The sequence below is a fragment of the Ursus maritimus genome, unplaced genomic scaffold (assembly GCF_017311325.1).
Source record: "Ursus maritimus isolate PB19 unplaced genomic scaffold, ASM1731132v1 scaffold_6, whole genome shotgun sequence".
Classification (NCBI taxonomy): domain Eukaryota; kingdom Metazoa; phylum Chordata; class Mammalia; order Carnivora; family Ursidae; genus Ursus; species Ursus maritimus.
In genome coordinates this window covers 40,971,532-40,985,573 of record NW_024426774.1, presented here as the reverse complement: position 1 = coordinate 40,985,573, position 14,042 = coordinate 40,971,532, and positions in this window count along the sequence as shown.

Here is a 14,042-nt window from a genome sequence, read left to right as displayed (position 1 = left end):
ACTAAAATGGCCTGGTGTGAAGTAGAGGGACTTAATAACAATGCTGAACTGCTTTTGTCTTTTAATTTCTTCATTTCTCCATGCTCATTTTTAGACTTGAAAATATAAAGAATTTTGGAAATGGTTATATTGATGCATATGTTAGCATACTTGAAACCTAAAACAAGCAAAAAAAATATATCAACTCTTGAAATATCTACATGACTAACCACAATTTAAGTGTGTGCCTTTCAAAGGCAAGAATCACTTCTAACTCTGCAGTTTACCCAGCTTTCTTGGGTGGGTAATCATCGAGGTCACTCAATGAATACGTAACACAATGTATAGAGGACCCGTATAGACATACTAAACAAGTTTGTTTCTTCTTCTACTCTACCTGCTAATCTTTGGTAGACAAAAACTCTAAACATTGTTTCTTCATGTCTCTCTGTCATATGTTATACTCAGAACAACTCTTCTAATAATTCTGTGATGAAATGCACAGTTGTATCAACACTCCAGTCATGAAATTCATGTAGTGTGAGAATTCCTGTATAGAAAGTTTAGGGATTAGCAACATGAGCACATTTATGTAGGCCAGTACAATTTCCTTCAATTTTTCTCTGCCTGACCTGATAAAACGTTTATTGCATCAATGCCTACAACACATACTCATTGTATTAATTACAATATATACATAAACCATTTACAAAGTATCTGACAATTATTAATCACTTGACTGGTATAGTTATGGCTACTGCTATTAATAGTAGCATATGGCATAACATTTCCAAGTGCAAATTCTGAAGTGAGACTACCAGAGTTCAAATCTGAACACTTCCACTTATTAGCTGGGTACATGGATAAATGAGAAAATTCTCTTAATGCTTCTCTGTTCTCATTTCTAAGAAGTTCCCTCAAATTAATTCTTAAATACATTAAAAGTTTTTATATTCTTCCCATTAAAGGAAAAAAAGGGGGCGTCATTATTTTTTAAAGATAGTCTCTTCCTGAATTCTTTTTTTTTTTTTTAAGATTTTATTTATTTATTTGACAGAGAGAGAGACAGCCACTGAGAGAGGGAACACAAGCAGGGGGAGTGGGAGAGGAAGAAGCAGGCTCCCAGCGGAGGATCCCGATGTGGGGCTTGATCCCAGCACCCTGGGATCACGCCCTGAGCTGAAGGCAGATGCTTAACGACTGAGCCACCCAGGCGCCCCATTTGATAAAATAATTTTCTTAGAATTTTACCTGGTTGAATGATGGAGTTGGTAATATACTGATTTCAAAGTTTTAGATATGAAGATATACCTAAGTAATTAATAGCCAGTCAAAAATATAATGTTAAATACTGAGTAGTCAATAATAATAGCAGGCCATACCAAGAGATAAGGAGATATAACCTGGTTACTCTTGTGTCCAAAGACACTACCACTTCAAATGTTCTGCTTATGAACTGGTAAGGACTTGAGTTTTTTCAAAAATAATTGTAAAATGATTTTTCTTAGGTTAGTTTTCTTTTTTTTTAACTAAATGTAAATTGTACACCTTCGAAATAAATTAACCAATAAATCTGCATTGGGGAAAATAAATTCCTTCCAATTGGTATATAAATTCTAGGGATTTGTTTTAATAACCAGATCAGCTAAATTGTATTTGTGTCTTTCTTAAAGCCTAGAAAATTTGCACATTCTCATGGAATTCTTTGTAAAGAGTCATTTTCCCTGGGATCCATGGCCTAGAAGGTGACAATTAACATGGTATAATTTAAAACTGTGAATTCAATATATAAAATGCACTCAACCAAGCAAAAGAAATATATAGTGTAATAAGAATAATGGTTTAAAATTCCTTGATATGAACTTGTTATAAATATGAATCCCAGAGATATTACTCATATCCATTTATCAAGTCTCAGTACCAATCAAATTAAAATAAGGAAAAAGAATAAGAGTAGTCAATATTCTTTGAGTACTTACTATATACCAGCAATTGTGTAGGAAGAGTAATCTGCCTTATATCCTTTAATCCTCATTTAAACAATAGGTTGAGGGGCGCCTGGGTGGCTCAGCAGTTAAGCATCTGCCTTCAGCTCAGGTCATGATCCCAGGGTCCTAGGATCGAGCCCCACATTGGGCTCCCTGCTCGGCGGGGAACCTGCTTCTCCCTCTCACACTGCCCTTGCTTGTGTTCCCTCTCTCACTGTCTCTTCTGTCAAATAAATAAATAAATAAAATCTTTAAAAAAAAATAGGTTGCGGTAGACACCAGTATTACCCATTATATTAGTTATCTCTTGCTGCATAACAAATTGGTGCAAATAGTGATCTAAACAGCACACATTTATTATTTCACAGCTCTTTTTGGTTGTAAATCTGGACAAGATCAATCTGGATTCTTTGCGTCAGAGTTTCTTACAGGTCGCTGTCAATATATCATCCGGGGCTGTGGTCAAATCAAGGCTCTACTTGGGAAGGTTTAATTTACATGATCGTGGGATAGATTCAGTTCTTCATGGGCTGTTGGACCAAAGGCCTGAGTTTCTTACTGATTGTGGAGTGGAAACCACAATTTTTTTTGTTTTTTGCCATATGGACCTCACTCAGTTTTTTGCCATCTGGACCTCCTCCAAATGGTAGTTTACTTCATCAGAGAAGATGGATAAGAGAACTAGAGAGAATGTGTCAACAAGGAAAAAAAAAAAAAAAGAAACACATACACATCCCCCATATCAGTCCTTTATAGCCTGATCTTGTAAGGGACACCCTATTGTGTTTATCATATTATTTTATTAGAAAGTGAGTAGATCAAGCACATATGAAAGAACATGATTAGCGGTGCCTACCTCACATTCATGGTTTGTGGATGAAGGAGCTGCAATGTCATTTGGACGATTACTTTGCCCTGTATCACCTAAGTAATAAGTAACAAAGTCAGTGTATGATTTCAGTCTGAATCCATATTCTTGACTGTTAAACTGAACTTCTATACACTAAGCAGTAGCCAATGGCGTTGAAAATTATAGTAACTGAGGGATTAAAGGCAGATTTAACATGTAGGGGGAAAAAAAACAGGGTCCAAGCTGAGGAACAAAAAGAAAAAAATGATTGGAAAAAGGGAACAGAACCTAAGGGACGTGTGGTATACCCTCAAACATTGTGGGAATTCCAGAAGGAGAAGAGAGAGAGAAAGGGGCAGAAAGAAAATTCAAATAAATAATGGCTAAATACTTTCCAAATTTCATAAAATTCATGCATGTAAACATCCAAGAAGCTCAATGAACTTTAAGTAAGATGAACCCTAAGGCACTCCCCCCCCCCCAGACACATTGTAATTAAACTTTGAAAGTCAAAGACAAAGATAGAGTCTTGTAAACAGCAAGGAAATGGGGACTCAACCTGCAAGGGATCCTCAGTAAGATTATCGGTTGATTTCTTATCAGAAACTTTGGACTCCAGAAAGCAGTGGGCTGATATATTCAAAGTGGTAAAAGAAAACTAAAACAAAGTAAAAAACACTATCAATCAAGAATCCTGTGCCTTTAAGACTATCTTTGAAAAGTAAGGGAGAATTTAAGGCATTCCCATAGATACAAAAGCTGAGGCAGTTCATTAGCATTAGACTGGGCCAAGAAGAATTGCTAAAGGGAGTCCTATAGGTTGAAATGAAATGATACTAGACAGCAACTTGAAGTTGTATGAAGAGGCGGAGATTTCAGTAAAGATATATTCATGGGCAGGAATAAAACCTAGTATTATTGTAGCAATGGTATAAAGTTCTACCTTTTTTTAGAGCCTGATACATTAAAAAATGAGTCTGAAATCTAGTTTTATTATAACTTTGGTTTGTGGCTCCACATTTTGTTTTCTATGTAATCTAAGACTAATACATTTAAAAGACTTACACATCTATATTTTTGCATATAAGTTATAAAGAGAGAGATTGCATATATATGCAATATACATATATAAATATATGTAATATATAAAGAGAATATATGTAATTTTGTGACATCAGTAACTGAAAGAGGCGGGGGTGGAGCTGTAAAGGAGCAGAAAAAGACAAACACTCAATGATTCCACTCATATGAAATACTTAGACTAGTCAAAATCATAGAGACAGAAGGTAGTGTAGTGGCTGCTAGGGTCTGAGATGTTAAGAATGGGGAGTTACTGTTTAATGGGTATAGAGATTCATTTTACAAGATGAAAAGAGTTGTGGAGGTTAATGATAGTAGTACAGTATTGTGAATGTACTTAATACCACTAACTATGCACCTAAAACTGATTAAGGTGGTAAATTCATGTTATGTGTATGTTACCACAGGGGGGAAAATGGGAAAAAATGATTAGCAGTCTTCATCTAATCCTCTAAGGGAAGAGACCAACCAGTATGACTTCAGTAAAAAATGACACACCATCTTTAGTTACAGATTGCAGCTAAAAGGAGTCCTTTTATCTGCCCACCTGAGCTGTTCCAAGGGGAATTATACAGCAGGCAAGTGTAAAAGGCAGGATATATTCCTTTGGCACTTGATCAGGCATTACACAACAAATGCCAAAATCTTAGTGATGGATGTCACTATCTGATCGGACATTTGGCTCTGTGAAAGGCAGTTGAGAACATTTGAATTGTACCATGAAACTTTGTCCTAACAAATAGGAATTACATTTTTCTCTCAGAGGTGTATATTAAAAATCATCTCATAAAAGATAAGTAAGAATAACTCTTTGGTCTATAAGACCCCTAGGTAAGTTGATTACCTGTCCTAGCATAACATGTGTGATATATTTCATCAGTCTACAATAAAAACGGGGTAACTTGTTTTAAAATACTTAATTTAATGTACAGCATATACTGAACTCACTGCTACATTGATGCACTTTATCTCCACTTGGACTCACTCTTATTGGCATAAAGTCATTACCCGTGGTGCTTAATCATAAAGTACAACCCTGGTTACTCCCTCTCCCCAGGAGTTGGATTCAGATTCATAAAATTAAGGCCAGAAAATACTACAATTACCCCCAGCCCATATTGTCACCAATGTATAGCTTCCTCCAGAGATATTCTAATTAGCAAGTGTAGACAGTTGAAAAAGGAGAAGTTTGAAGATGCTCTTTGTATAACAATATCAAGGCATCTCAGAGTCTTTGAGACTCCTCAAAGAAAAAGCTGTAGATTATCCAGTGTCAGCCACAGGGTTATCTGCTGAAAATAGAGTATGATACATGTGTCAACCGCTGTATTGATGTCTCTGCTAATCTGACTGCTTCTCTCAGTGCATGTGCTGTTGGACTGGAGTTAGAATGAGTGGAAGGAGAAAATCTTGCCGTCTGTCTTGTACATATAACTATGGTTTCTCCACAGTCTTGCAAACCCCAGAGCTGTAATTTTACATTCACCCACATTTTCTTTAATTCCCAAACAAATTCATGGTCAAGGCCTTTACTCTTCTATTTGGCACTTTGGTTCCAATTAGATGTAGTGTTCCCCCACCCCCACTTTGGGAAAATGTGACTTCTTAGCAAGGTTAAGTTTGGTGATTAATGTGAAGTAGAATTTAATGTCTATTTACCCCGCTCCTACATAGACATCTTTGTGAAATTTATAATCATTTGTGGTTGTTTTGTTTAAAGTCCTAAATATTAAATCAGGAGATGGTCTCTGTCTCTACTACATGGGAGTCATAGAACCAAGTCTTCCAATAACCATCTAGGTGCTGGCTTTGAACTTGGCTTATCACTGCAGACATTCTGATTATGAAAAATTGAACGTTAAAGGTAGAAGGATGAGAAAACCAACACTTTCTCTTTCAGGAGGCTCAAAGATGTCAATGCAAATTTTATCACATCCTTTCCTAAACTTCAGAGTTTAAGATTAAAAACACTCCATGATAGAGTAGATATTTTCAAATCCAAAATGGGTCTTTTAATACCAGTATGAGTAAAAAGAGAATATATCAGTCACAAGCAGTTTGATAATCCTTGAAACCCATGAAAGCAAGAGTCACATAGTCAAACAGAAGCAATAAGCAGCTTTGCACTTTCTGGATGGAGACAGCCTTAGCCAATAATTTCGAATATTCATGTTCCACCAGGAAATCAGCTGTATGGAGGAAATGGATCACTAGGCTGATTTTACCTGAGGCCATTAAATTTTAATTTCTGACCCTTCTTGTTTTAGTTCCATGCCTGACAAATATAGTTTACCATGTCCAGTTGTCAGTAGTGAGTTGGTCAGTTTCATTTCAGTTTTTGGTGACAGATTTATTTAATACTATACATTTCAAAATAGGCATTTGAACTTATACACAATCTCTTGCACTTATTGAAAACACACACACACACACACACACACATACCTTCATTTGCTGTGCAAAGTAAAATCACTATTGTCATGAACAGTGGGGCAGCTTTTTCTGCCTGACGATCCAAATTGCTTATCGTATAGAAATGCCTAAAGGGAAAGGATTTTAGATGACATTTGTCCTTCTGAGCACAGTAGTGTTTCCTCTGTATAGTCACCCCATCCACAGATGGTTCTCTACTGCCATGAGACCTATTGTTGCATCTATTAAAGGCCTCCCTGTTTGCATCAACATCACATCATCTCTCATATTTGGAAAGCATTTCACTAATGAGAAAACAATGTTTGCACATACCATCTCATTTAATCCTCATTGTACAATTAGTATTATAATTTGTATTCTCCAGGGACAGACATTTAGACTGAGTGGATAAGTGACTTTCCTGGGTTTTCAAGCTTGCAAATGCTTGAAAGGCCAGGATTGAAACATAAGAGTTAAAGAGTTATTTTAACAAAGGCTTTAGAATCTCACATCAGCTCAGTGCTAAATGATTATATAAGGTTTTGCAAAGAATCTTGTCTTTACCTCTTTTTTTTTATTCACAGCCAGAGAGAAAGGCAGAACATTAGAATGAGTTTTTATGTAACTTCCAAATGAAATTATTTTGCCTAAAGCCTGATAAAAACAAATAAATGTGTTGAAATTCTGATTTTTATCTTCTTGCAGTAACCAAATATTTACTCACTCTCAAACTCTGTTGATCCTTCTAAAGAGAGAATGAGTTTTAGACTTATGATTTCTTCAAATTCTTACTAATGATTTAAGCTTCAGATAAAAATAAGAATACCAATACCTTTTTTCATAACTAGACAATTTTATAAACATGTATGGGGATGTATTTGCTATTGTTTTCCACAGTAAGTGCTCAGGTTCTCAAATCAGTAATGAAGTTGTGTACTCATGACAATAGTGGACTGTAGCTCTATATTCCATATGCTTAAATCATTATTATGGATAGATTAATGGGAATTCATGAAGAATCTAGAAATAAATGTTATTTAATTTTATATATAATATCAAGAGTGAAAAGTATATAGTAATACTAGAAATAAAACGTGTCATCCCTCATTGTATATAATTAACTTACAAATGTTTTATTCATTGCCTTGTGATTTGAAGCATTGCTTTTGTTTGGGGGAAGCATTAATAATTACTAGCATAGTTTCTGCTATCCAGCCTTTGCTTCTCATTACTTCTATTTACAGTTGCATTATATTATTAATTAATTCACTCATTCATCCATTTATATGTGTTTCTTCAATAAAATATCTTATTCTCAGATTGCAATAAGCTAAGACAATGCAAGCAATAATGAAGATGAGTTTCCGCTCTAATTTTGATTACATTGTATGTTTAATATTGCAAATCAAGAATATTTAAGAAATTAGGAAAGAGTCTATACTGTGCATAAACATCTCTTATTAACACTTTCTTGGTCAACTTTGTAGAAAGAAGCATACATTATTAGATAAGCAGTGACTTAACAAACATAATGATGTCATTTAAAAAAATTGCTTTTTCAATACCTGCCATATAATAATGTGTATTTTATTCAGTACTTAAAGTGATTGGAAACTCAAGCTATAGTAAAAGTTATATAATTACATATATATATCTTTATATATAAATATATAATACATGTATATATTTATTATAATAATATGAATATTATATATATTTATTAGAGACAATGTTTATTTGTTGTTCAGGTCCAATTTAATTCAGCTGTCTTTAACATTCTCTTCCAAGTGGTAAATCAGGGGTCCAACCTGCTTCTATCCTGCAGTTTAGCCTTTTGTCAGAATACATGGCTTCCATGTGTAGACTGAGAATGCAAGCTTATGGAAAGTAAAAAACACTTTCTTCGCAGTTGTTTGCCATGAGGTATACTTTTTTGCTGTGTTCTACTGGCAGGCAATATGGGTTATTTGACCTACCTAGATACTAAAGGCTGCATGATGATGATGAAGATATTGATGATGATCATTAAGATATTTGAAAAGCACTAGTGACCTCTCTTACTGCCTGTTCTTCTGGTCACTAAGTACCTTTATGGTTTCTTCTCTGTGACCCATAATCTAGGAAGATAAGGTGTATACCTTCCTTACATCCAATATTTGAAAGTGGAATAGGAAAAGCATATATATTTGCTGCCCTTTTAATGTAAATATTTCATTGTATTTCTAAGACATACTTCTCAAACCATCTCTACCTAGATTTTTTTTTACTCTTCAGGATTGCCTCTCTCAAAGTAATTGCCAGCTAGATGGAGGCTATCTGGAAAAAAAAAAAAAAGTGGAAAGCTATAACTGAATCTAATCTATTTCTCGAGTTATTTTACTGACTTGAGATTTTCTTGTGGTAACTTTTAATTTTAATATTTCCAATTTGCACAATTTTAGCAAGAATAGTCCAAGAAACACCTGTGCATTCTTACAGAGATTCACCAGTTGTTTCAATCTTGTAGCATTTCCATTATTTTTCTCCCTTTCATTCCTCTATCTCTATAGATCTGTTTCTGCTCTATTCATCCTTTCCATTATGGATTCAAGTATTATACACTTTTCTAATTACTAGAGCTAGTTACTTTGAGCTTCATAATAAGCTTTGATAGGTAATAGGATAATTTTATTTTTCCTGCTTATTTTGGAAATGATTTTGACTATTCTTGGCCCTTTTTATCTTTTTTTTTTTTCTTTAAGAATTTTAGATCTTGCTTGAATAGTATATAGAAAAGCACCGGTGAGGTATTTATTTGATTTGCCTTGAATTTTGAGATACAACTGATGAGAAGTGACATATCCAGGGTTGGTTGGTTCGTTGGTTTTTCTTTTTTATCAGTTTGCTTATTTAGATTTATTTATTTAGATTGCCTTTATACTACAGTATTTTTTTTTTTTTAGTAAAAGGCTAACCAAAGTTCATCTTTAGCACAAATTATGTAGAACTCTATTATTAGTGGGTATCTGAACAGTCTGTATTCTTACCCAGTTATCTCCTTTTGTGTCCTGGTGTGTTATGAGAGATTTTCATTATTTAGAAGCAAAGGAAAGGTGATTCCACTGTAGGTCATGATACTTGGGCTCCCCTTTTGTTGTGTAGCAACAAGGAAAAGACAATTCTCCAGCTGGCCACAATGCCCACATTCCCCACTCAGACTTGAAGATTTCTACAGTTTGGCCTTTAAACACTTGACTTAGGCTTACTCAGAAATTTGGCCCTAACTCAGCCATCTTTTAATCTAAGAATATCTCTTGTGACTTGGGATCAGCATGTTTTATTCCACACCTACATCTTTCTGAACAATTCCATACCACTTGGAAGATCCCTGTATCACACAACTATTGACTAAATAGATGACTCACAAACTTCAGTCAGCTGAGGGCTGCACCAAAATATGGCCCTGCAGGGGTCTTTTAGTGAATCATTAAGATACTTCAGAGACCACATTTGAATACTACTATAATCTTCCTGAGTTTTAAAATGTCATTCTCAGTCAAATATACCAAGGAGAGATTATCAGGATCCCAGAGGCAAGGGGAAGAATAAGAACACAAAATATACATGTATTCCAGTTTCAGAAATGTGTATTTCCCCCTGCAGAAGGTTTTCTGGGTTCTTCTTATATTATCCCCATGTTGGCACATCGTAATACGCATTTCCCACTCCAGCCATGAATAATTTCCACCTAGATAAGCAAATTCCCCACAATTGGCATCACAATATTGCCTGAATCTTCTTTTGTCCAAAATCGATGACTACCAATGGAACATAAATGGATAAAGATGAATATAAATTATTTTAAGTAATGAGAAAACCTGAGATTTTATAGGTAAGGACATTCAGTCATGTATCTGGGAGCATGGTAGCCAAATTTTGCTTGATTTCAGGATTCTGATTTTAGGGGGAATTCCAATTTGCTTCTTTTCATTGCAGCTGATGCTCACCTCAAGATATAAGCACAAATTTAATTTAGAAAGAGCAAAACTAGTGGAGCTAAATTTATTGAAAACATACTGTGTTTAAGGTGGTGAGATATATATATCAATGTCTATATCTATGTGTCTATGTGTAAACACAGATATAGATATATTAGGATTATATATTATAATCTCACTTAAAGTAACAACAATTAAATGTTTGTATCTATTTTTTCCCAAATTTACAAAACACATGTATACACACAAACAAAATGAAGAACTACAGTTATTTAATTTGCTCTATCTAGGAAGTTGCAGAATTAGGGCTGAAATACAATTATGACCACACAAGGTCTGATTCTAGACTCTGGGCTCTGGGCTCTGAACCATGATTTCTGATTGATTACAAATTGTATATTTTATATTATTAATTTTAATTAAAAACTATGAGTCAGATATCATATATCTTCCTATCTTAAATTTAGTTTTTACAAATTGCTACTAGAATATGATTATTATATTTTGTATTTTCAGGCAGCCTATGTTCTGTATTTTGCCTCCATTTGTTTTAGTAATAAATTTGCATTTCTTATTACATGGTCCATGGCATCAAATGTTTCCATTAATGTTCTTTCATTTGTTTCATCCCTTAGTAAATCCTTAATTAATTATCCCAATCTGTCATTTCTCTCAGAAAACTTCTAGTTTACTCTAATTCTGTCTTGTGCACGAAGAAATTGGTGTAATTGCTCCTGTCCTTTTGATTCTCAGTAATCATCTGGCTGAAAGATGAAAAACCAAGTTCAAATGCCCCCTCTCTGTGAACATTATGTTGAAACAAGAGAGCCGGAATTACCTGCCTTCACACAGTTTGCTATTTATGTTAAATTGACTTTGGTGTTCCACTATTTTCTTTGTCATCATCTGACTGTTGTAGGAGATTCTTGCCCAGGTGAATAACTTTCAACTTTATTACAGGAATTTCTTGAAAAACTCATCAACTTTTTAATAGAATCAACAATATTCCAATACTGTTTACCTCTTTCCTCAGAAGTTTGTCTTGTTTTCCTCCAAATCACAAACTATTATTTTATGATTTTCCCAATCATAATCAACTGTCACAGTAAAATACTTGCCTCAATAAATCTGACCTTGTCCTTCCCCTTTGGAAAACACTATCAAAGCTTTGTCAAGGTAGCATTTACTCTTACTGAGGTAAGCAGTTAGTGAAACTTTTTCTTAACTACGTGCAGTGCTAGGGATATCTGGAGAGCAAGAATTCCTAACAAATTTCCAGTGGTCTTCAATTCTGAAGTCCTAAATTCTGGAAAGAAAAACTGTTCAAGATATGAAGAAATTAATATGGAAACACACCCAAGTAAATGGAGTGGAATAAATATAGATAAATATAAGTGGAAATGAAGTAGCTGAATTCATTCTTACCAGGTTACTCATTGATTCCAAAACACTTCCCGTAATGATAACCTAATTCTTTGAATATGGCTATTTATCACTTTCAAGCCATTTTATTATAAACATTGTCTCTTTCTTTAAGCTGCACTGTCTCACGTATCAATGAAAGTTATGTCTAAGGCATGATTTTCTATTGCTATTTATTAAAGATGTGAACAAATGCCAGATATCAGTTGGTATCCTCACTTCGGTAAAGATAAAGGAGGAGAGGAGGGGATTACTTAAGAATACGCTGGGAATATTTTGAACAAAAGAGTATTTAATCTTCATTGCATTTTGCCACAGATTGCTGAAAAAGTAGGAATGAGAGCAACTAAATACTATTCATAATCTTGTGAATTAGGCACAGCTAGAGCTTATGAAATTAGCAGTATTCCCCAATGTTATGGAATACCTAAAGAACTCAGACATCAAGAAATTAAACATAGAGATAATGCACAGCAAACACAAAGATAATTAAAAGAAACTCCTAAACAAGAAAGCAAATGTTACAAAAATTCTGTTTAATGCAGTCTAGGCTGACAGTCTTGAAATAGTATTTTAATGATCTCCCTAAACAGAATATTTTTTTATATAAAAGCAGCTAATTATAATCAGAAAAATAAATTCCATAAAAGAATATATAAAAAATTACAGCTTCACATTTCTGACAAATATGAAGTTATTTTTCAGAAGCAGTATAAAAAAAGTAAAAGCTAGATGATTAGACAGCTTTTTCTGTTGTTAGTAATGGCTTTACTGAGATACAGTTTACACATTCAGCATGTACAATTTGATGTTTTTTTTGTATATTCACAAACTTATACAAACATGATTAATATTACAATATTACAATATTATATCACTTCAAAAAGCAGTCACTTATTCTTTACCCACTACCCTACAGTCTTTCTATTCTCTTAATGGGACCTTTCATATAAATGTAAACATTTAATATGTGATATGTGCATACAAGACACTGTGGCCTTTTGTGTCTGGCTCGTTTCCCTGAGCATGTTTTCAGAAGTCACTCATGGCATAGCACGCATCATACTTATCATTAGTTTTTGATGTAGTGTTCAACGATTCATAAGTTGCATATAACACCCAGTGCTCATCACAACACGTGCCCTCTTTAAATGTATTTTTACTCAGTTTCAATCATTCGGCCTTTGTACGAATTTGCTTATTTTTTTGTTATCTAATTTATTGATACACCCTTATTTAGAGTCTCATATTCTTTTTTATTTCTGTAAGATTGTAATGTCCTCCTTTCATTTGTGAGTGTAGTTATTTGAGTGGTAGGGGACAATTTCTGCATTGTGGAATTCATCACTTTGCATGGCTTCAGTACTCCACGATGGCCAATTGTAGGCTAGCAACATATCACTGAAGGTGGATTGAAAATATATGTGCAGTCGCATACCATTATATAAAATTTCACCATATAGATACAATAGATGCAAAAAATCTCAAAATTCATATATAATGGAAAATGAGGTAAACAAATAAGCAGTGATATGTTTTGAGTATGGACTACTTTGTTTTATATATATATATTTTTTAGTTGAAAATTTATATAACTAATACTCGACAATTGTTTTATCAGCTAGCCTGAAAAATTTCTTAAATTTAACAATTGGTTCTCACCAACCATTAAATTGCTCCATCACTCACCTGAAATTAATCAAAATGTAGGTCTTACGGATAGTTTATACAGCACTGCATGCCTTTTCTAGCTCATTTATTGGTGCTTATCCCCAAGAATTATCTGTTTAAAGAATGTGTGAATGAATGAGTTAAAGAACACAAAAAAATATTCAATATTTTGTGTTTGTTTTTACCATTGCTTTGAACTAAGTGTGTATTTTGCCACATGTAAAACTCTTAAGTGCTTCTCAGATTCAATTAATTCAACAGACCCCTACTCATGGTTTGGATTGTGTGTTATGATAAAATTGACACTATTGATAGTAATGAACATTTTTTAAAAATAAAATGTGTTATCCTTTAAACTTGAAAGGATACCTGATTTATAGCCTGGCATAATAGGCTACACCAAACTGTTAGACATTCCAATTACTCAACCAACAGACATTTAGACTTTATTGTAACAGTGTATATATATATATTTTTTTTCTATCATATCTAATATTGGCACAGTAAAAATTCTGGTATTCGGAAGAGCACATCATTTTGTTATTCATATAATTGCTATTTGTTTAGACTAATTTTGCAATTTTGCTATATGTTAGTATTTTTAAATATCACAATACCTTGTTTAAATAATTTATAATTTAAAAATATAATCTCCATCAGTGA